The following is a 25,375-nucleotide window of genomic DNA, read 5'->3' on the forward strand; positions in this document are numbered from 1 at the left end:
GACCGGGCCCGGGCCGACAAAGCAACGTTAGTAGAAAATCGAAAGCCTCGTTACAAAAGTTCGATTGTGCAAGGCTTTTCCGGGTTGACCGGTGCAAACTCATAGCGGGGGAAATTGTGAAAACGTTAATTAACGTTCGCGATGGACTTTCCGCGCTAACGCAAATACGCGGAAATATATGGTCTGAATTCTTAACGTACGTGCGGTTTTAATGATAATGAAAATTCGTGAATCTCGTTGGTAAAAAATAAAAGAATTATACCGCGCATTTACTCTCTCCGCCGGATTGTCTCGACTTTTTGGATTAATTCTATAGTCGTTGGAATAACGAACTGTGGCACCCAGGTACACCTCGTCGTTTCATCAATCTGCCAGGGATAATGTTCATAAACTTTATGTCATTAATGTATTTACATATTGTCATATCTAACCATTAATCTGTCCCATCAATCTGCCATAGATATCATTTATAAACTTTGTATCATTATCGTATTTGCACACATTGTTATACATTTATATCCACTAATTTGTCTTCATTACACTTTTTGCATAATTTGGCTTGCATATTCGCACATGTTGAATTTTGCTCTAAAAGCTTTATAAACTTGCAATTTTTTTTTAAGGGCGTGAGCGCGATAAGGCCGTATTATCTCTGAATTAATTTCGTTACTACAGAAGCAGAGGAGATAATAGACATACATATTTAGTTTTCATTAACACGTTCGGCGTAAGCGTAAAAGTACCTCTTGGCATATCGTTTTGAAGAGATATCTGGGAATTAATATCGATCGAAGAGCAGACGAAGAGAGAAAGAGAGAGAGAGAGAGAGAGAGAGAGAGGAGAGGAGAGCTCTCCATGTTTTGCGTGTCGTTAATGAGAAATACGGCTTGCAGAATGCGTCTCGGAAGAAAGTCCTCGTGGCAGAGCGGTCGTTTAAATCCCGCAATCGGTGCAAAGGTCGTTCGTGGAATTTTACAATGCCCTATTTCGCTTCCTCCGATTTGCCCAGGTAGCGAAACGCATAAAGGAGAGAGCTAGAGTAAAAGTGGATGTTACTTCGTGGAAGAAGAAGAGGTAGAAGAAGACGCCGCTGCCGCGCGCGCGTTTCGAGCTGCGTTCTCAAGCTCGGCAGCCGGTAGTCGAGTTCACATTTTACAATTTGTATCTCCTTGCCGATGTACGTGAAGCTAGCCACCGAGGCGCTATTCTTACGGGAATGGGACGCGGGAAGATGGCACGAAATATCGTGTATCGTGATGCTGGTAACGGCGCGACGCGAACGGCATTAACTTAGTGTCGTGCGTGATCGTCGACGTTACTGATTGATCGGGCCGTGTAGAACGTCATCGTGTTCGACAGGGTAGAAAGTGCACGGCACGGCACGACCGACGATACGGATTAATGATGATTCTCTCGTTCGATATCGTAATGACGCTATATAGGCGCGCGCGCGCTCACCGATGCGATGCACATTTTTCATCCGCGCGTGTGCACCGGCGACGTATGCGAATATTAAATGCTACGTTATCGTTGTGTAGATTAATTATGAATCAACGCGTAACCCAGATAGCGCGAGGACCATTAATTAATGCGTGTCAAACCGTCGGGACGCACGCGGAAACCGCGCCCGGCTACGCTATGCTAGCTACCATCATCAGGACCCAACATCCTTCTCGTATATAAATCTACCGTCACCGCATCTCGCCATCGCCGCCGTCGCTCGTCGCGTTAACGTTTCTACGGAATACCGTTTCGGCTTTAATGAACACTTACAGGACGGAATATCGCGCGCGCAATTCGGCGAGAGCGCAGCGGTAGCGAGCGGGGAACGGGATAAATGAACCGTGCGCGCGGAAGAAAGGTCGTCGTGGCACGGAAGAGATAGTGGTACCGCGCCCTGCGAATTAGACCTAAGGTATGTGGCGTACCCACGTATATAAGTACGTACACTCGTTACACGTGCGCCACCGCCGCCAACGTGCGCCACCGCCGCGCCGTGCGCCGCATCCTCGCATACTCGCGCGAACGCGTTACACGCTCCTACATACGCGCGCCATATTCGTACATCCGACTTTCGTGTAAATGGGAATTGCAATTAACGGCTACATTTGCTACGGTCCGGCATTACCGGCTTGTCGGAAAGCTCGCCATCCATATTTCTATATACTTCTCTGCCTCCCTCTACCTAGGGAAGTAGGGGCCTGCCCTTCGTTCTTCCTTCCCTTTCTCTCTGTCTCTTTCTCTCTCTCTCTTGCTCCCTTTCGACTTCGTTCCTTCGTGTATTGGCCAATTACGTATTCTCGAACCACGCAAGAATTTACTGTCGCGTAACCGCTGTCCCGCTGGCTGGTTAAGAGCACAACGGCACGGAAACCAAAGTCGATCACGATCCGGGTGCACACTCCCCATCGGCCATGGAAATCAGCGGTATCGATTTTCCGTCCGGAAGATCCTTGTCCGAGAATTCGGTCGTTCTAAATGTTTCAAAGCGGTTAATGGAATTCGTCAGTGACAGAAATTAGACGAGCGGAATATGTACCTACCGTGGCGCGGATTTGGCCACGGAATAAATTTATTTTGTCATGAATTGGGCTTTTGGGTCGTTGGAACAAACTGGATGTCGGTAGTGCCGGTGTATGAAAATCCGAAACTAATTTCGCAATTAGCCGCAATCCCGCGCGGTGAAATAAATGTTGTATTTCGGTAACGAGAGTTTGCAAACCGCGGGAGAGAGAGAGAGAGAGAGCGAGAGAATGACGAAAAAGATAAATATCGTCGCGTTAAATTTTCGACTCGTCGTCGTTAGATGTGTGTAATTCGGGCGCGTTTATATTGATTGCGTGTATCGTCGTCTCTGCAATTTTCACGACTATATCGCGCGTCTAGGGCGCGGACGTGGCGTGCGTTAGAATAATTTGTCCCGCTGTCGTTGTTCTCACTTGGCCGTCGGTGTTTCGTAGGCGTTGCACCCGACAACTTCATTGAAAATGCAAAAGACGTTTCGTATACTCAGCAGTTAGCGCCCCGGCGCGTAAATAAGCCGGCCGAGTTCGCACTTTACCTAAGGCGTCTAATCCGCCATGTCAAACGCACGTCGATGCGCAACTACCTTGGACTACGCGGAGGTGAAATTATTTTCATCCTCGATCTTATTAAATGTTATTATCGCTACGCGGTCTTGCTAGATATTCGTCGCGACTATAATCTGCTTTGAGAATGTAGAGCATTCGATTTTACGACGCTCCGTCGCGTTTACGGAATTTACTTCAAATTCGTAACACCGGCATCGCGCTGTCGGACTTATTTTTGGATCAGCTGAAAATAAATCAAGATTAAAAATAAAAATTGGATTAAGTTCTCAAAGTTCTTTAATTAGAAATTTGAATTAACGAGTGAAAAACCTGCGCGCGCTGCGCGTAGAAAATATTTTTAAACTATTGTTTTTTTTTCTTTTTTATTCTTTCCTTTTTTTTTTATTTGGCGCGCGAAACTTCACTTTTATTTCAAGCTTTGAAATAATGAAAATGTTTTCTGTGTGTTTAAGCGGAAAAAATTATGACTTGATTAAGCTGCGTGCAAATACAATTTTTCGGTGTTCCGCGTATTGCGGGATCGATATTCCTACAAGTGTGACATACCTGATTGCAACGAGTACGATTATCATGGAGCGCAATTAATCCGCAGCTGCACGAAGGTGTCGTACACCCGGGTCAGGATCGTGACGACTGCCTGACATGTTATCGCGATCGAGGGAAATCGATGTGAAAGTTTTGAGATTCTTGAACTCGCGCGAAAGGAGAGCTTCTCGGAACGCGAGTATATCGATCGTCGTCGCCGTGCCCTGGCAGTTTTGGTCGAAGCGAAGTCGACGCGAGAGAGGGCTGTGGTAGGTTAGGTCTTTGGCCTGGATACCGATGCGTCTTTCGGAGTTAGGCCGGCCATCGGCATCGTCGAAATTGAATTTCTCGAGGACGATTAGGCGCCACCGCCATCCCTCTGGCGTACATGGAGAAATAGGCAGGACGCGCGCGCGATATTGTGAGAATTTTGCGAGAGAAAACACGACGACTTGGACCGAGAACGTTCCGCAGAACCGCAAAAACGAGGATATTGGTTGGAGAGAGACGAAGAAATAATAATACGTTCAGCGGGAAGCTGAATCATAGATGCGCTAAGCGGAAGTAGCCATCAATGATCGCAAACTGCTCTCAAAAGAAGCTGCTTCCTAAGATAATGCATCGTGACGTAATGACTTGTGATCGAAATAGATGCAGCTTTTGTCGATTTTGTTATTTACGTGTTGCGTCTACGTTTAACGATAAGTGATACAACATATGGCCGCCTCTCTTCTACGATTTTATTCATATATTGATTGTTAGTTTATTTCGACACAAATAAATTTATCGTGATAATACCGATTTTAGCTTCTCGTTATTTTTTTTGTTATTATTGTAATTTTCATGATTTTTTGGAAAATTATTTTTACCTTGGTTATTTTATTACATATATCCAGGTCAAATGTTGTTCGAACTCGGAGTAAAATACGTAAATTGGAAGTTCTTCTCGTTGTATTCCATCGCAACTAAACTTTATTCCGGCGTTTAATATGATTCGCGTTACTCCGTTATCAAATATTTCTCAGGAATTTGATTATTGTAAGCTTCTACGTTACTTTCCGAGTTGTACACGTGGAGACCGCATATTTTGAAACATATAATCGAATTACGCTTGAGGTAGCTGCGAAATCCTTGAATTTCTATTGGCATTTGGATGTGTTATATTGTAAATGTGTCTGCTGAGTGCCTCACGCATACAAATTCACGGGGATGCTACGTAAATACGCCAACGTATCCCAACGTATCCGTTATCCCAGAACGTCGACAAATACCGTCTGTTCTGTATCGCGGTACGTTACCCGAGCAAACGATTCGAGCAATGGAATGCCGTGGCACATTCAATCGTTTCGATAGTTTTTCTAATTCTAGGTCAATCAACGTTCAAGAAATTAGAGCGCGTTAGGAATACTTCGTATCCGCACGTTAAAACGAAAAGTACGAGCGCAAATAACTTTTTTCGGCCCAATTGTTACAATTTAATCATTTTCTTCACAGGCACAATTGTTAACGAAATGATACTTTAACAAGAGAGCCGTGTATATATAATATACGCGGCGCGTCGCAAGGTCCTTTTGTGCAAACTGCACACAAATGATGCGCTTCTGAAAATGTCAACGAGTTACAATTACAATTCGTTTATGTAATTGACAAATTCACGACGCGCATATTTTTGTCTCAGTAGCCTTTATCTTTGTAAATATTTGGGTGATAAAATAATTAAAATTTCGCTAGGTGTACGTGTGTATGCGCCTCTTATAAAGCGCTGTCGCAACTGCAGCTACATGGGTGGTCATAATGTCGTTATCTCGACTGTAATTTGCGAAATTCTAAAGGTAATTTCTTTGAAGTAACGTGCCGCGCGATTTATTGTACGTATAAGTCGTTGCCTCGGTTGGGGCGTATTTTATGTTCGGGATTATCGTTTAATTAGGATCAGTGCGTCTTTATGACTCATTCCCGTAACCCATTGCCTCCCAGCTTCGAAGCTGCAATGCAAATCTGGGTCACGAAGTTTCGATAAATTTACGAACGCTTAGAGATTTCTTTAACAATATCTAAGTACCACTATTATACAATATTCAATCTTAGAGAAGTATATATAATTGCGAAACTAATTCTGCTTCCGCATCTCTCTCTCTCTCTCTGTCTTTCTAGTTTTACAACTTACCAATCGAAACGATTGACGGATACGATCGAGAAACGTCGGCTTTGATAACAGAATCCATTTTGCTATTTTTTATTTTTACGAGAGTTGGGTTTTAAGTACATCGATCCACATCGTTTCGTACAATCGCAATTTGTATCGCGTTCGTTGCAGTTTATTACCGTGAACAGTCGCGTTTGCGCGTGATATCTGGGAATTGTACTTTCATATAGACCGATTATGCTTTTATTAGATTATACCGCGATCGCATCACGGTAAATAAAACTTTTTCATAAACATTCAATAGCCGCGTTTTCGCTGCTACTGAATGTATACTTACCGAATATGGAAGATTTCAGCATGAAACTCCGTGGCACTCGAATCCCTACGCGAATTCGAATATAGGGTATGTACGTACATCGAAAAACAATAGAACATTGATAATATATCCTCGTCGATATTCTGATTTCTTTGAACGTGGTTTTCGCTTCTAACGAAACGAGATATCCGCTGCACAAAAAAAAAATATACATATATATACATATATTCGCGTTAATTTTATTCGGACGCGTTGTTTTAATTACGCAATATGAAGCATATCGTATAAATGTGGAATATGTATCTAATTTTGCGGGGGTACAAAGGTGACGCTCACCGCTCGCTGTTGTGCGCTCGTATTATTTATTATCGTCATCGCTGTACGCTGGCTCCCCTTCCTCCCACCCTTCTTCTTCTCCCCCGTTATAATGGCCTGTAACTCCGTAATTACCGCAAAGGCCATTCTCAACTACGGTGTAACATAAAAGCTTGGCTCATTTATGACGCCGAACAACGATAGTAGTTGTATTATTTATGATGCGGAAGCTCGCGGCGGGTCCCGTACGCTACCTCTTTAAAATCTATAATTATGCCGTGATTCCTTCGCATTTCCCGCTGTTTCCCTATCATTTGCAGAACCCGTGCTAACCTTCGCGGTCGAAGTTGTTTCATAATTGGCATGTGCAGTCAACTCGTAATTATCTTTTGTCACAACCGGAAGTCCATTTTGCCGTGTTTCTATTTCACGACACAGGCGAGTAAATAAATTATATTGCGCTACAAATCGGCCATCTCTTATGATGAGCATGGCTTGCTGAAATCGTAACGATAACCGTAACGTTAGATCGTTACGTCGGTGAACGAGGTCCGTTTAGTATCGGGGACACGGCGCTGCGTCGCGGCGCGCGTTTCGTCTTATGGTTTTCATGCGAATGGAAGGAGCATCGGCACTTTTATCGCGAGCGACCATCGCGGAAGGGTGGCCCGATTGCTAATTAACGCTAAGTCCTTCGCTAAGCGTTGGCTGGCCGTCGTTATCGACAACCTGTCGCGGACGTACTATTAGTTACGCCTTATCCAGTAATTCCCGATTAAGAAAATCTCCGTCCAGAATTTCGCACGTCGGCACAATCTCTCAAAGCGATATCGTGATTAAGGCGCATAATCGATTAATTTTCAGCGTTTTTACGCGCGGCAATTTTCTCATAACGGTTATTAATTGGACAGTCGCGCGAATCCGATGCTTTTCCTACTTGTTATCCAGTTTAAATATGATGTTTCGTGAATTATTAAGCCTACATTGTTATATTCACTTTTTTTTCTATCGAAAATTGCACTTGCATACTATTTTGTGTATTACATGCTTTCCGATAATCCTTTCACATATCGGTTTATTAGATATTTAAGTACCACAAACGCGGGAGGAAAGTATTTATATTTAATAATAGATTCTTTTTCTTTAGTATTAATGAATGCTGCAATCTTTTTTATATTAAAAATCATACAAACAATAAAAACTCGGCAACATCATTGAAAATTGTACATTTTGTATATTTTCAATTATACCATTATATGCGATATTATTTCATTATTATACTAACATGTTGCAAAAAAAGTTGCATTTTTTGTAATTTTTATGTGATTTATCTAATATTAAATATTATTTTATAATAATGCTGATAAAATATATGATTTTATAACATGACTGATAAAACCGTAAAACCTCTGGAAAGAGAAACATTGGCACAAATTATTTACCCGAAGTTATAGTTTCCCAGCATAATATTTGCAATATTTTTCATTGGATGTTTCACGTTTTCTTCTGGGAAAGGATAATTTAGTTGTGCAAAATAATACAGAGAAGAATGAAATTTTTTTTTATTTGAGTTAATAAAAAAATCTATGAATTGAATAGCGTAAATATTTTTGTTTGTATATTATCGATCCTATATTCTTGTACGTTATTATCTTTTCACTCGAGTTTTAATTTATTATCGTAAGAGCTCGTATTCTCCTTCCATTCGCTCTAATTCCGTACGATGCTGCAGGATAACGCGAAATATCGGCGAGTCATAGCGCGCAGTAAAATTCCGTGGGATGTGATCCTGCGAGGGCCGCACAATGGATCTATTAAGGAGCGCACGCGATGTGACGTGACTTGCGGCAAACCGAATTCTTTGCTCGATGTCGGTATGCCAACATATCTTTACACCTATCACGTTTCTTTGCATTGTGACGTTAACAACGTGTTAAAATATTAATATTAACATAACTCGGGATGACATTTTCGACATTTTTCCACGGGAATATTTGCTAATATCAATTTTCACGATATTGTATGGAGCTTCTTAATTTTACTCGTATTAAAAAAAAAAAAAAAATTCCGACACGGATATTTCGCGGCACAAGTTTTATCTGATGCAGAGTTTCGTCACGAATTAATAATTTTAATATTAACTGCTTTATCTGGACGTCATGTTAAATTAATAATAGAAATTCTCTCGGAATACGCTCGGAATATAAAAGATGTTTCGTATAGACGCAATTTCTGTGTTCTGAAATACAAGCTCGGCTGACTTTTTCGATATGAGACTTTTCCGCCTGCGGATATAATCGAAAACACGAGCAACACAATGCAGGAAAGTGCAGGAGCAGATGACGAGTATGAAGTGGCGGAATGTATGGAAGTATTGCTGTCGCGCGGCAATTGCAATCCGTGGCCAGGCCGTGGGGACAAAAGTGGAAAAAAGCGTTTTGACAGACACGCTTGCCAAGTCGCGTCGCGTATGACCATAATCCCACGGGAGTATCGGGAAGCCCAAAGCCACGTGTCCCCTCTCGTGTTCGACGATCCGCCGCCGAGCCGCGCGCCGCCCACGCTGCCGCGAATCTCTTTTTAATTAAACGATAGTAGAACGGCGCACGAAATCGAGCATTCACAACGTGGCCGCGCGCGCGGAAAAGTTTCGGGATTATTCTTGTTTTTTAATGATGACACGAGCACGATATAGCGCCGGGGGAGGCTTTCTTTATCGCGAGTAATGAGTAACTCGCGCGCGCTCGTTCGTCTTCGCGGTTCTAGCGTAAAGTTTTAATGTAGACTTTGGCAGAAGTCGTGCGCGTACCGGGAGAATTTCTAAGCGGAGCTGCCTGTGCTTTCTAAAAATATCACCGCCTGTCGTCCCTTTTGCCGTAAAAGTGACGTAGCACGCCTTATCCGGGGCATAAATTACGAAACGAAAGGAAAATTTGAAATGGGCCGCCGCCCGCGTCGCCCGCCGTCGCGCCACCCGCTGATCCTGACCAAACTTTCCTTGAAACGTAGTTTACTCTGCGCGAACAGCCACTGCCAGCACCATTTGGGTGCTGAGAGTGGCATTTATTAGCATTTCTCATCCCGTGATAACAGACCCTGCGAAAGCGAGATAATACTTTACAGACGCTCCTCGATTTGCGTAATTAATCTCCCGCCCTTTTCGGAAAATAGCGTTGAGATTCGCGAATTGGAGCACACCGCTGGGAGAATTATACGCGTGCGTTGTTCCTAATACAGACACCGGTGGCGTAATAAAATAGAGAATTCGTAGGAATTTTCAAGTCTGTCCACATTGGCAGCAACATCCTTGACTGCATCCGCCGAAAGCGATTTCGAAGCTGACGAATTTTATGCGCGCGAACGCGCAAGTACGCTGGCGATGACGGGCGAAGAACTTTATGGGTAATCAAAACGTAGTATTTGAATTTCCCCAGATTTGCGAATCCTGCGCACAAACTTACCGCGGGCGCTGTGTTCAAACATCTCCAGATAAGTTTGATATTTGCCACGTACGAGAGCACATTTCTCCCCGAGAATCTTTCTCTGCTCGGGGAATCTCGTCCGCTGACTTTTACGCTCGACTCTGAAACCCGCAGGATAAAATGCACAACGAAAAGTGCAACTCCCGCGCGGGATGTTCCGCGTTGAAAAGAATCGAGGATTTGTTTCTGTTTGCCGACTCAATAATGCTTATAGTAAGCTCGCGCTCGTAGGACGCGCGGCACCGATCCGAAAATGTTGCCCGAATGCACACAGTTTGATGTTGAGATAATTGATTGGAGACGGAAATCTTATCAAAAAATTATAATACGCTTTTGCGATTTCGTTTATCCCCCCACCCCCCCTGTAATACGACACGTGTCGTTAATGTAGAATTCAATAGCGTACATTTCTATAATGATAGCCGATAGGTCGAAAAATCGGAACTTATTGTTAGCATAGGACGTGTGCGCTCGCTCGAGGAGATTCATGAGGGACTTACGGTTCTTTGCGGTTCTTCGCGGTAATCCTGAATTCCGTCGCGTCCCGGGAAATGCGTTCTGTCGCATTACAGAGAATATTGTCTTGAATAATTCACGCGATGCAGAATCATTTTATGCCGTCTGACGGTGAGCTCAATTTCTCCGCTATTTCTAGAAAATATTTTGTATCCGGACAAAACATTTTATACATCGTCGCGGGCGTCGTTTGCGTCATTGTAAAAACGCTTGTCGGGATCGCGATCTCTGATTGCTTGTTTAAAATTCAAAAAAAAAAAAAGAAAAAGGAAAAAACTCGCGATACCTTAAAGCTTGTGAAAGAAATATGTTGCCCGCGGTGAAACACGGCCATTCTTACTCCTTAATTATGACGTCGCGTGTAAGTGCTGTTTTGCGAAGTACGCTCAGCTCTAACATGCTCGTACTTCATGTCGCTTTTACACCACATCGGATATCACGAATCCTCTGAATTAATTGTAAACGTAAGTTGGCGACAAGCCCGGAACTTTCTGCATATGTTATTCGCTGTTGTGCTGCGATCAGTCATATAAAATCCGCTGTGTGTGTGTGTTTGTGTGTGTGTGACGCGACTGTAAAATTCTCCCGGAGCTAATAATACAAACTGGAATGTCTAATTAACGTGTCCATTAACGTGTATAATATATCCAAGTTTTTAATACCATTACCGATACATCGACGTGCGTATTGCAGTATCGATAATAATATTTCGCGCAATCTCTCGCTGCGTTTTATCCCCCTTTCGCGTAGGTACAAAATATCACGTTGCTGTCACGCGAAATAGATTTGAATCTCTTCTTTCGATCTTCCGGCGTTATTTTCTGTGTTTTACGTGTCTCACTGTTCAACGATGCTATTAATATTCATGCAAATCGGGATGTGCTCGGTACGTATTATTTGCGCTCAACGACGTCGAGAATAATTTCATACCCTCGGCAAACACCAGTCACATGGCTGGCCGATGACGACGGAAGCGAAACTGTAACTTAATTTCGGAGAGTTATATACGAGTATGTTGATATATTTAAGAGATTAACGTTGTCAGATTTAAACGGTGCACGAGTTACATATTGATTTATGAATCCGCGTGATGGATCATGATTTACAGACTTGACGTGTTGACAAATTTTTTTGTGCCAATAGCGTTTGGTTTGTAACACGTGCGTCGTTGCAAGTAAAGCTTTGTTAACCTTGCAAATAAACTTCAAAAATAACGCGCGTGTAAAAAATACATATCAATTCTTTTATTAGTAAACATTTTTCAATTCAGAGGAACGACAAGTTGCAGGTTACTGGGTCACCGAACGCTCGACCGTTTTTTTTTTTTTTTTTTTTTTACGACTTTATGTCTTTTAGTAATATTTCGAAACTAAATTTTTGAATCTGAAATTTAGTTTTAATTGAAAAGGACGTATTTAATTGCAACATTTTGCGCGAGCGAATATAGAACGCACGGTTTATAGTTTATATTCATCTGTACGTTGCTCCAACGCGCTTATTTCTGTGCACCGGAACGAAACGAGTTACCCGCCGGGGTACATAATTTATTCTGTTTATAGATTGCATCCTTATACGTAACCAGGGGGTGGCATTTAGGGGCGTCCGGACGATATATTTGTAAGGGCAGATTCAAAGCGCGACGATGGGGGACGCTCGTCAAGGGGACGTGAATCCGGAAAAGAGAGGGACGATGGGGAATGGGGGGCAACCTGGCAAGTGGACGATTGATTTTCCGTGCCATAAACGCGCCCATACTACTCTCGTCCTCCCGGTGCTGTCGAAACGAACCGGGGCCGGGGCCGGGGCCGGGGCCGGGGCGATACGAGCGATTTGTTACAGGTTCCGGACGATGGCTGCGAAATTGACTTATGCGGCCAACGATGGGGTCATCTTTTCCACTCCCGCGATCACACGCACTGTCTACATGTCCTTACCTCCGAAAATGAGTGTAAAAATATTCCTTCCTTCCCCTTTCCCTTCTTCCCACACATCTTTTACGAGGTCGTTGTACCCAAGCTCGTACCCATTTCAGTGTTCCCCTTTTCGACCGTATTACCGTGAATTAATATCACGTATATCAATGAATAACGACAGGACGTATTAACGCGCGTCTTGAATCGTCAATCAATTTGTCGCACGGTAAACCTACTACCAAGTAAAACAATGTCGTTACACATGGTACGCGTTTACCAGGTTTACTTGGCCCAAAATCGTCACGGTAATTGAATTGCGGTTCGCTTTTCGCGAGACGAGCGTTGCTTGGAATTTATCGATTCAATGCGCATCCGGACGCTCCACGCGCCGACGAGAGGGCAAGATACGATTTCTTAAAGCGACGTTACGTTATATGCTTGTCCGAAGGTGCATCCGCGTTTACGCGTGTTTCGCGCGAGAAACTGCAAATCGGGTACCGTTCTCGAGCCCCGTAAAACCCGCTTTACGCTCCCGAGTTTCAAATTGATTTTGACAAATCAATCGAAATACCAGCGTATACCGGCGCGGCAGCGGCGGCGGCGCCCGCTTCGAAATCCGCCTCGCGCAAAAGGGGAAGGTAGTCTTTTGACTTGTCCTTTCGAGAAAGAAATCTTTTGGGAATATGGTCGTAAAATCTAAGCGGATCGTAGCGCGCGAATGCGTTCATTCGCATAAAAGCGTATTTCTGCCCATTCGTATAACACGTGAAATATCATTCGCGATATCGTACGCATACGCACGATGACAAAATTATAAATGTGTGCGTTGAAATGTTTCTACGAATTGCGTGTACACATATACATATATACGTATAAATTTACAATTTGTAGAAACATTTAGGATTTAACACGCACATTTATAATTTTATCATAGTGATATACGGTGTCATCTCAATTCTGCAAAAGACGCATTCATTAAAATGTTGAATTATTTACACGCGCGTGACGGATAAGCGTTCCATTAATTACCGGAAGCCATAGCCACCGCGGATAAACAAGCAGGTGTTGTGGCAGAAGAGGCAACGCGGAACCGCGTGTGTTGCCTCGCCCGGGGCGATTCATCCAAACTATGCGCGGCTTTGCGCGAAAGTTACGTGAAATTTTTACTTTACGCGTGAACGCCCAGTTTTACGCTACTTTTATGCGCATATTGCGTGTGCACGCGCGATCGTTCTAAAGTACGTCGGACGCGCAGCATCGGTAGTATCGATGGCGACGCGAGTGCAATTCAATTAGTCGCCGATATCGCAGCATCCATTTAAACACCCGACCGATAATGGGGCGAAAGAATTTATTTGAGACGAAATTTATACGCCAGTGGCATATCGCGTGCCGCGTGCATTGGCGCGAGCGACTTTATTTGTGATTTTATTTCTCCACACACAACACACGCGCGTACACACGAAAATATCGTTGAAAATAATTCGCACTATCGATCCGGACTACAATAAATTTGTTTAAAACTTATAGAAAATTAATATCGAGGATATTAGGTGTTAATTAATCGAGCTGCGGACCATTTAAGAGTTGGCAATGTAAAATATAAAATCCTTAATACCGCCAGTATAAAGTTTTCAATATCTTTTTATCCTTCTTTCGTTATATTCTGTAAAATAATCATTAGTTGATAAATATTTTATTACAGTATTATGCAAAATTTATTTAAATATTTATGCCACTGTATATTATTTTTATCACAATAAAACCGTCATGCGCTGTTTGTATCCTTGCAACGGACCAAAGCAGATCGGATTATATTTTCAAATTAATCTTTCCAACGTAATTTTAACTGTATCGTCCATTCTTTGTACAGATGTATTACCGCTTGCTATGCTTACGTCCGTTTACCGTGTGCATAGTTCAAATATTGACAAGCATAAATTAACAATAAAATACAATATCATTAATGTATAACATGTGTGTTGTACATAAATTTTACAGACGGAATTTATTTTGGATACGAAACAAATGGTTAATTTTAGATCGCTTCCATATGTCGATCTCCGTCTTCCTCTCTTGGAAAAAGGTATTCGTAAATTTTTAACGAAAGGTAAAAATAACATTCGCGAGATACGAATCCAATATCGTAAAAGCGTTAAAAGTGTTAGAAACATGTAGAGATACGACGTTCTCATCCCATTCCTAGCAAATTTTTCATTAAATGTCTCTGCTCGATCCTAAAGGTAATTTTTGGAGCTGTCAATGAAATCGTCATTTATTTCGTATCCGCGTAAGAAAATATGCCGTCCAGAGTGTATGCTATAATATTAGCTTTGGGGTTCGAAAAGAAAACGATCGAGAGTTCTCGGGTGGTTGCGCGCGCGCGCGGAGATGGTGCAGGGCGAGCAGAGCGAAGAGCAAAGGTAGAAAGAGAATGGGCGTTAGAAAACGAGAAAGAGGTAGAAGAGGAGCGTCCGCGTGGGTGTTCGGTGAGAGAGGACGGCGAGAACGAGAAAGTCAGACGGGAGGAATCGGAAGGAAGCAGGAGAGAGGAGCTTCTGTACGTGACGGTGGTGCTCGCAGTAAGGTGTGGCAGAAGTCGCAGATGTCTCTTGATTTATTGGCGCGACAGCTTCCGGAGACGAGCGGCATTCCCAAAATGGGTGCCCCCGCGTGCGCCACGGGTACCTTTTAACGCCCCGGCCGCGACCTCACGGCGAACCTTCCGTTTCACCTGCGGACGAAGGAGAGAACGAGAGAGTGTGCACCCCCCTTTCCCGCGCACACTGCGCGGTCGCTCGCTAATTTTCATTTCTGATCGTAGGAGCGGAGTCACGCCTCGAATTAAGTCTCGGGTAATTGACGGAGGGCGCCGGCTCGTTCGTTACAGAACGATGACGGCTGCTTTTGTCCGTCGCCGGTTACAATCCACCCGACGACGTTTCTCTCTCTGGACCCCGCTGGCGTTAATTAGGATGATTCACGACACTCGCGGCGATCTCCGTCTCAGTGTTAACAAAGTCAAATAAATAGGGGGCGATTAATGAAAAGAACCAGGATAGTTAGTGCTATAGTGACGGCTTCTTCTTCGAGATGGTCGGACCTTTCTCGAGATTCTGTTTCACGCGAGGTTCCCTTTCTCAAAATTCTTTTCGCGATATCGGTTCTCAATTTATTTGGTCGTAACGTCCAGTTGCCTAGTTGTATTATTAAGCGTGTGGATAAATCGATGTACCGGTAGTTATCATAATAAAAAGAAACGGAATTTTTTGTCGAAGCGAGTTTTTCAACCACTCTCTCAATAACGCTCGTGTAAGTAAGTTCCGCTTTCTCTCGTTTTTGCTCTTCTTTGTTTTCCTCTGTCTTCTTTGCAATGACGAGTGTACACTCTTAGCCGACATGTAAAATCTCTCTTGGTCTCTTTCGCAAAACAGGGCGTCGAAATGGTTGCGTGGCAAAGGGGAGAAGGAGCGAGAGACGGAGAGAAACCGAGAGGAGCGGCAGAGGGCAAAATTGACTCGATCGTGAAATCGAAATTGCAAGGAAATGAACAGCTAGCCGCCGGTAGCCGAGATTAGACGTTCGGGGCTCTAGATTGCTCCCCGAGAAGACTGGACAGGAAGGTCGATAGCTCGCTCGAACTCTATATCGATCGTTCGAATGAAGTCGATGCGCGCCCAAATGATGCCGGTAGGGAGTGGCGACGTTTAATTCATTACCTTCGTTCTACAACGACGCTCGTCGAGATCAATTTAAATAATTGATTCGTACAAGCGGCCCGATCTCGAACATCCTGCCGTTTCTAAGTGCCTCGTGCTCGTAATCAAGAATATCTGTAAGAGCAACTTGGAGATTTACATTCGAGATGATAATTACAAATCAAAATATAACAATTGTCGAGGGTCCAACGATTTTTCGTAACGTTGCGCTCTAACGCATCGCGTTAAGCGGAAACTTATTTAGAGTCGTTTGTTTACTTATTACGCGAATGATATTGCAATATTGCGCGCAATAACGCAGAACAAGGTAGTTAAACGTTTTTCATCGAGTCCAGATTTAATCAAGCTCTTAATTTATTATCCTTTTAGATCGTTTTAAATGAAATCTTTTTACAATTTTAACTTTAACATCACGTCTGAATGTTGCGCCGAACTGCTTATCCGGCCGAAAGATTAATTTACCTGGAATGACGATTTTTTTTGAATCTTTTCTTTAAAAAGAGGAATGCCGGCGCGGCGCGAGAGCGAGACGGCCAAAGGAAAGATTGGCATGGAATTGTGTCCGCCGAGCGAGAGCGAATTGTTGGAAGAAAAAAGCAGGGGAAACGGGGAAAGCTTATCAAACGGGTTTTCAAATTACAGAAGTGATCCCCTCCGTAATAGACTCTCCTATTGCGACTTATAGGATCTCGGTTGGCTCGAGTTGGGAAGGGAATTATAAAGGGGAGGAGAGACGCGGCGCGCGAGAGATGGACCGAGGGAGCGAAAGAAAGCGAGGAGCGAGATGTGTGGGGAGGAAAAGCGGGAGAGAGGAACAAAACAGAAAGATAACAGAGAAAACGGATGAAAAGGAAAAAAAAAGAAGAAAATGGTACGGTACGAAAGGTCGTTCTTCCCACCCGTATACAGCTGGATGATCGAGGGATTAATTGGCTATTATCGGACCGCTCATTGCTATATGATTGTTATTACGGCCGAATATGTCAATCGTCGCGTGAAATCAGAGTTTAACACAATAATAAACAGGGACGTCATCGCTGAAATGTACGCCTGGTTTCAAAATACGCTTTTATAGGTAAATGTGGGTAAATGCCGCGTCGGTTAGTAATTGTCAATTTGATCCGCGTATATTGCATAAAATATTCAGCCGAATGCACGCCCACCATTTTGCGCGCCTACATACGTGCACGATCGTCACTAACGTTACATTAAGTTAATGCCGTTTAAACCTGTAGAATAGGGCGCCGCAGGGATTATTTCGCTTGAATAGAGTCTGGTATAATATTTCGCCGTTGTTGGTGATTGCTGTCCCAGATAGCATCCCAGAGATATTAATTGTATAGAGAATCTATACGAATGAAAGGTGAAAGCATGTTTTGAATATCAATTGCGAAGTAATAATTCTTTTATATGCTGGATTATTTAAACACGAGGTGTATAATAATCAACATTTACCAATAGGCAACTTTGTTTCGTTTGTTTCATTTTTTTTTTGTTTCCATTTGCTTTTATTTCGTATATTATTTGATATTTCAATGCACCGTTATATGATACATATATTAGAATTAATATTAATTACATTCATATGATATTGCACATAATTATCTTTTTGTGGGGATTGCATGACACATTTCGTACTAATGTAGTCGTTTTTTTTTTTTTTTTTTTGTTATTTTACATCATAAGCGTATAATTTAGAATTAATATGTTGTGCTATCGGGCAATCTATATAACTTATGCAATGTATCAACCAGATTTATATTTAGACGGTAAATAACTTCTCTCGCTCATGAATTCAGTCCATAGAGACTTGAGAATGCGCGTTCTTCCAAATGGCGGCCTTTAAATCGAATCAAAGCAACGGCCATTATGTTCCCTGCAGACTAAATTACAAGCATCGCTCCGCGTGAATAGATGCATTCTTCCTGTAAATTAATTGCTTGCAGCGATACTAGACCGATCTTTGTCGACTCGCGTTGAATGGCGATCGCATAACGTTCTTGATGAGGTGATACTGATACCGACTTAATGATGTCTCGGATCCTCCGTATCGCAAGTCGCGATGGCAAGGTCCAAGTGATTACAACATATTGATATTGTTATTTTACACCACCTTAAAGAATTAAAATTGGTTGAAATTACAATTGTAAATTTTTTGTAATTGCAAGATTGCAAGATTGTCACAAGTTGCAAAAGTAAGTTGAATAATTATTGCATTAAATTCTTGAATTCCTGATCCGTTATAATTTCCTCTTTAACGCGCAAAGTTTGGCACCGATTTCTGGCATTTCTTTTAATTCCGGCCGGAGGATTTTGCTCGCTCGACGCAACACGTACACTCTTGGTCGCTTGATTAGCCCTCGAGTTGATCTACGATGATAATCGACAAATTCGAGGTCACTTTGTAGAACGCGGACATCGCGGAATTGTAAGCCCCCCATTGTGCCGCGCAACGTTCAAGCCAGACATAATTTTACACCATAAACGAGTCCGCGCGCGGCCATACGAGCGTGTAACACGGGCACACGCTTGCACCGAATACAATGGGCGTGCGTCGAGACGTTAAAGGCCAGTGGCATGGCCACGTCGACCCGCTTTTATAACGGAATTGTCGATTAATGGATGGAGGTAATTAGGGGCATATCGTGCCTCCAGAATACGTCCATTACTTGTCCTCTTCTACTTCCCGGGCTAAAATGCATCTTGCCGCGAACGGATAAATCTCGCAGTCATGGCGGTTATTTCAGACTCGGACACTATTGAAAGCTTTCTCGTTTCTCTCGTTTTTTTTCATGTAATTAAAAATATTGCTCCTGGATCGATATTATATGTTGAGATCAATTTTAAACACTAGATTAATTTTTGGAATCGCGTTGAATTTTTCAAAAGGAAAGATTAGATCGCCGCGCAGAAATATCGTTTCAATATTGATGTATTCTACAATTTTGCTTTGATATTTAATTTAAACGATAATGTAATATCGCTATATGTGCTATTCACGTGTCATTTGTACGTATCATTACCGCATAATAGATTTCTGTGGAATCAATTTATGCGAAGCTCATTGAAATATCTATTAACCTAGTTTCGGTACGTAGTTCTCCCTGTATTTCACGTAACACGGGTACTACCTTAGCGATCTTCGGCGGTTGATATATCAACCCACCTTGATTTGAAATTATCTGTCAAAGCATCCGTAAGCTGTTCCCAGCGAAATTACATCAGGAAAAGAAAGAGGGCGCGTCGCTGTTGGTCGCTATAATGTAATTTGCGATGCTTTTCGCTCGCTCTTGTCGCTATAAATCGAATGACACGAACGATCGCGCTCGTTCCGCTGAACGGAGGGAAAGGTTCGACTACAATGAGAGCGCGCGCGCCGTATAGAAGACTCTTCCGCTTCCAGCAGCGTGCCGCAATTAAGTACGCGTGAGTGAACGTTTGTGATGTTCGAAAAAGGAAACGATCGCAAACGTTCCCGACGTTATAGAGGCCTGCGGAAAAAGCAATCGTTGAAAGAATGTAGGAGTCGTCGAGAGTGTCTAACGAGGAAGACAGAAACGAGCGGGAATCGAGCACGTCCGTTTTAGCGTTTCTCCCGATGAAGAAAAACGTCTCATTTCTCGCGATACGCGAAATGTAGTAGAACAGTCCGCCTAAAGTAGAAATGTCCGCGCGCTCGACCAAAGTACTAAGTACCAAGTGGTATTTAAATAATTCGAAGGAAAAATCCAACTCGGAATAGTACTCGCGCGAATATAGTAGACGGGAGATACCGTTTACTTTGACTTTATTTTAGAAAACTGGTGGATGGAGCGAGCGGCAGAAACGGCGCTCGGATAGAATCTCTCGGCGCCTTCGCGAAAATGGAGATTTAAGTTCGCGGCTGTAATTGGTATTGATTCCAGAAGCTCGACAATAGGAATTCGGTCGATTCTACACGGAACTCGGCGCGTCTCTCTCGATGAGTCACACACAAGTCCTCGGGCTCGTCGTAAGTTATAAAGATCAATCTCGCGATGCGGCCGGGGTTACGATGCACAGTTATACACACACACACACACACACACACACACATTCGCATACTGCGACACCTCTATGTACGTCGTGATCACGCGACCGCGGTTTTTCGGTATCTAGATAATATATCGCTCCGCCGGCAATATCGAAAGTAAATCACGAAAACCGCAGAGATTCCGGCACGAGGAAGAGGGGAAAAAGTGCTCGCCTCGCGGTTTAATCGAGTTAAGTGAAATTGTGGGATTCGCTTAGCGGAGGAGACACACGTAGACGATAAAATGTGTTCGTCGATCCCTGAGATTGTACTGCGGGATTATCTATCGTAATTATTTATGGACCGACAAAAATCGACGTGTCGTTTATCAACAAGAGAGTCGGTAGGAGCGAACGGATGGAAAATCGAGAAATGAAAATTAAATCTAGATTTAATATTGTACGGTTTGCAATTATCAGGAATCCCTACGTACATATGTATAATTAATACTGCATGTAGATATAAATTGGTAAATATAAATTAATATAAATTTTTTGCAACATTGTATTACAATCTATTATTAAAAGTGAGTAATTGTACGGAGTATATTGTAGATATTTACCAGCAAAACTTTATTACACATATATGTATCGTACATACCGTCAAGTTCGACAAACTTTGTTGAGCCAAGAAAGAAACGCATGCGAAATGCATGGTTCTTTACACCCGCAAAGTTCACTCTTCGTCCCCATTATCCCGGGTCACGGTCGCGCGTGAGGGCTACCACCGACCAGCAAAGGGGGCAATGAGCGTTCTATCCGCCGTGTGACGCAAGACATTTCCGTCTGACAGAAATAATAACCAGCCTGGCTTTTAGCCAAACAGCGATTCCCACAACTGACTGATGGATGTGTTTGTCTCATCGATTCAGCGCCCGCCAGTTTACCAGCTCGGGAAACCCCCTCGCTATCTCCCTTCCTCCCTCCCTCCCTCCCCCCGTCCCACTTGCCGTACTTGCTGTTACATACATATGTATACGGTACGTACACGTCAGGCCGAAATGGAAGAGTGTCAATAGCCTGGGTCCTAAATGCGCACGACGCGCTCTCTGCGGCGATAGCGCGCGCGAGGTGAGGGTGCCAATGCGGTGTCAGCCCTATTATGTGTACGATAATTCAATGTTACATGGCCCGGCGACCACCCCTCGCGGCACAATTTCATCCGACCACATTCGGTCGGTGCCATTCTCTCTCTCTCCCTCTCCCTCTCTCTTTCTCTCTCGCTGTCTCTCATCTTGCTCCTCTTGACGATCGTGTTTTTCCCCTTCCTCCCCTCCCCCCCGTCGTGTTGTCGATAGTTTCGCAAGCCGCGATTTGCATCCGGTCGCAAAGGGTCGCGATAAGTTAAAGGTTTACTCGTCCCTTCGATCCGATAGCGGCGATTTCTTCTTTCGTCGCAGCTGTCGCTTGCTCTCGAAGGCCAACAAGTTTCTCCGAGGCGCATTCTACGGGGTGACCTCGAATTTACAATTGGTAACGTCGCGAGGTGAGAAAGTCAATGAAAAATCAAGTCATGAGATTACCCGCGATTTTCTTGTTTCGCACGGTAGTTCCTAAAGTGCGAGAATTCGATCAAAGTTTGGTCCACGATGAACCGTGCTTGAGTAATCTTCTGTACGTGAGTCGCGTGCACAGTAGTGATAGTGTTAGCACTCGGCGCGATCGCTGATGCTAGGTAAAGGACGCCGAGTGCGATTCGCAAACAGAGTTCTGCGATTTACGCAGCCGGAGATAGTCTGGTTAAATAAAGCTCTTGAGAAATCACGCTACGCAAGTTCTAAACTAGTTTTGTAACTAGTGGTAGAAAATACCGGGGATACTTGCGTGGCCCTAATCCACTTGCACCTGTTCTAATGAATTTTTGCCCCTTGATGTTACCTTGTCCTCGCGAATTTCGGGACACCCTGTATGTCGTGGCACTTGATGCACCTTTAATTAAAAGAAAAGGATGCCGGGAACAATGCCTTTTACGTATAGTCAACGCATGTCGTGCGAAGCACGGTAGCGGCGCCCGCGTCGGTGCTGTTTCGCAATTTTCCTCCGTGGAATTTCGCTACCGGGAAAATTACAATCTCATCGTTATAGCCCGTCTTGAGTTTCGCAGTTACCACCGTTTGTTTGCGTGTAACCACCGCGATATTTGCGCATGGTTATTTGAACGGTGGCGTTCCGTCGATCGCGCGGAAGAAGATAAATTCCCGATAAAATATTCGATGGAACATACGTGACCGTGCATTACGTTGGATTATGAAAAAAAAAAAATTCTTCGAGATTTTTTTCGCTTTCGATAGCGCAACGTGGCGGAAATGTTTTCCGCCCGGGGCAAATATTATGACGAACGAATGCGATTCGTTATTTCTTCCCGCGGAACATCGCGAATTCATCGAGCGTCTCATCGCTATACGCGGCAATCGTTTTTTTTTCCTTTCTATATTAGAAAAATGATATATCAGCGTCTTCTTTGTCTTCCTTCTCCAATCTCTTTGTCTCGCGTGATACACCGGCCTCGGGAAATTTATTGCGCATTTACTCGCGCAAGCGGCATCGACGCGCAAAGTTTTCCGCGACACGGGATGCAGCGCGCAAAGACGCCTCCCGCTCGCATTTTTCAGCTCTCGAGTAACTCTCCCCGATACGCATACTACCGATGCACATTAGCTTTGCAAATTCGTGCGGGTAAGTTCAACGGCCATTTTCCAGCTGACAGAATCCTCTTCCGTTTTTTCGCTATTGATCGCTCGCTCGCTCGAATTGCTGTCACGGGGATTTGTCACGAATCGAGTATCAGTATAAGCCCTAACCGGTTTAGGCTGCAGGATCGCAGGAGTTTCCGGATTGACCATTCCATGTGTGCGGTTAATCGAGCATGCAAACCCTCGGCCTTATGCATTTAGGAATTTAACGAACATTCTCGAATTTTTACGCTTTAAATCTTAGTATGCTGCACAAATATATATCGCGAATAAGATATTTTATCGAAAATATGGATTGATTTCTAGTATAGTTCGCATATTATTTATGACTTAAAAAAAAATCTACCTGCAAACAATCGTTTCACCACAGTTGTCCTTTTTACAATGCTCAAATATACAAATCAAGGTACGCGAACACTGCTTTTTTTGAATATTTTCTCGCGGAAAGGGGTCAAATAAACCTCGCAAAATTTTGATGTTGATACGAGCTGGGAGGTACTTTAAATAATATGAACCGCAATACGGTCAGGAATAAATAAATGTCAATATTAATTTATGTTAATTACAAATTAATATCGTTGCTCGTGGACGCGCTATAGATCGATATTATTCATTTGCACGGGTACATTACAACTGGAAAATATTACACGTAACTTAGCAATTTTCTTTGTGCAGCGACAAGCAGCCTGCGCGAACGATTCTTTTTAGTGTAATTGAAACGCACTTAACTGCTCGGTGGCTCGCGCATCCCCCGAGGAAATACAAATTTCCTGATTGGCCAAGTCCCTTTTCCATTCCCCGGATAATCGACTTAGATTGGAGGACGCTTAATTCGAAAGTCGACCGCACTCTTAGCGCAGAGAAAGCTGTTAGCGAACTAGTCGAATTAAATGAATCAAGTTAGACCATTAACTTGGTCGGCGTAAGAGTAGGTGTCAAGGTAAGAATGTTACGTATGTTGCGCTTTCGCGCGAAATCGTCGCTCATCTCTTCCCGTAATAATCCCGCTTCGTTTAACGCGATCGATCCCGTCGATTAATTATTACTACCTACGCTGCTTCGGAAGCGAGCGGCGCGGCGCGGGGTGGCGCGGCGCGGCCAAGATTTATGTAGCAAATCAAATACTTTGGTTCCGTTCGCGGCGCGGCACATTCGCTGGGATAGCGTTTCGCCGATGCAGCGGTGTCACAAAAGAGGGAAGATTCTCGCGAAATTATCGCGAAATTAGATCTCTCGCCGGGACGTCGCGTTTACGTGAAGTGTCTCTAAATGCCGCGTGTCAGATTGCGTAAAAGAATTCGAATTAAAGCGATAAAGTTGCCCGGGTATCGTGGGAGGCGCGCGTATCGTGTATCGTGTATCGGCCGTGTGGATGTACTTACGTAAAGTTCGACGAGAAATCTCATATACGCCTCGGCGCGGCGAGTGCGAGAGAGAGAGAGAAAGAGAGAGAGAGAGAAAGAGAGAGAGAGAACGGATGATCGCGTTCGTATTTCTTAAAAGTAGCGGACCGACGACGGCGGCGCTTCACGAGAGCACGGGGCCGGCCTGGTTCTATTCAACTTTCGTTCGGACGAACGGTTCCATTATTAAAGCTACCGGACAAAGAAGAAAGAGAAGGATACTTTGTGCATCGATTTTACGCGAGCTGTTTTCTCCCGTCACTCTGTCCCTCATTGTGTAACATAAACACGGAAATTCTAACGCATACGTGCTACTTCAATGCATTTCATTCTCGCGTCTATTCTGCTATTTCTTCTCATTTGTTGTCTGCGAAGCATAAAAATAACTCGATTGTCGAGAAATGTTTTCACTGAATGTCGTAATTAACAGGTAGGAGAATCGCTGAATTAATTAGACTATTTGAAGGTCCTGCACAGAGGCGGAATTGTTAGTCTCATATACAAATGAATTTGAAGTGCGCGAGCGAGTCGGACGACGCAACGTTCGACGAGAGACTTTCAGTAAATTGTTTGAACTTTTGCAGCAAGTTTTGTAATCTTATTTAGATACATATAGATCCTTTTTTTCGTCCATTATCATTGATTTTAATTGGAGGTACGCGTATTCCGCGCACGGGGGAAAAGGATTAAAAGCAAGACGCGTCATTAACTCGAGCAATTTATAAGTAAAACGCCACGCTTGAGACTGCAGCTGTAAACGTTGAAAAAGAGAGGAAAAAGTTTTCAAGAGTAATTCCTTTGCTCTGCAGCTGCGATTCCGCCGATGAAAGGAAAGTACAGGAAGTGGACCGCAATCGCTCGAACGCTTTTAATAGGTGCCAGGCTCAATGCCAATAATTTCATAATTCTCCATGGCTAATTAACTACGTCCCAGTGTTATTTCCGTAAAAGGTAACAACGTATAAAATGTGTTTAATGAAATAAAACGTGCTGAAATCGTTATCCGATCATTGTGTTTTAATTCGATACGTTTTTGCTTACCAATATCGAGCGTAGTTTTTTAAACATATAACGTTATACTTCCGCTCGCTCGTCGTTATCAATCCTTTCCCCGATCAAATCAGAGATTATTGTATCCAATGATATTCCGCTCTTGGTATCTGATATAATCCGAAATCCCCAGCGGTTTCCACCAATGCAGCATC

The 25,375-nt window shown here is 43.5% G+C and overlaps 1 protein-coding gene across 6 annotated transcripts in view; it reads left to right on the plus strand.

The window, feature by feature from the left end:
- LOC105195208 (tyrosine-protein phosphatase 99A) overlaps positions 1 to 25,375 on the plus strand; it is a 309,085-nt gene that overhangs the window by 19,152 nt on the left and 264,558 nt on the right. The window lies entirely within an intron of this gene.

This window comes from Solenopsis invicta, chromosome 5 (assembly GCF_016802725.1).
Source record: "Solenopsis invicta isolate M01_SB chromosome 5, UNIL_Sinv_3.0, whole genome shotgun sequence".
NCBI classification, from domain to species: Eukaryota; Metazoa; Arthropoda; class Insecta; order Hymenoptera; family Formicidae; genus Solenopsis; species Solenopsis invicta.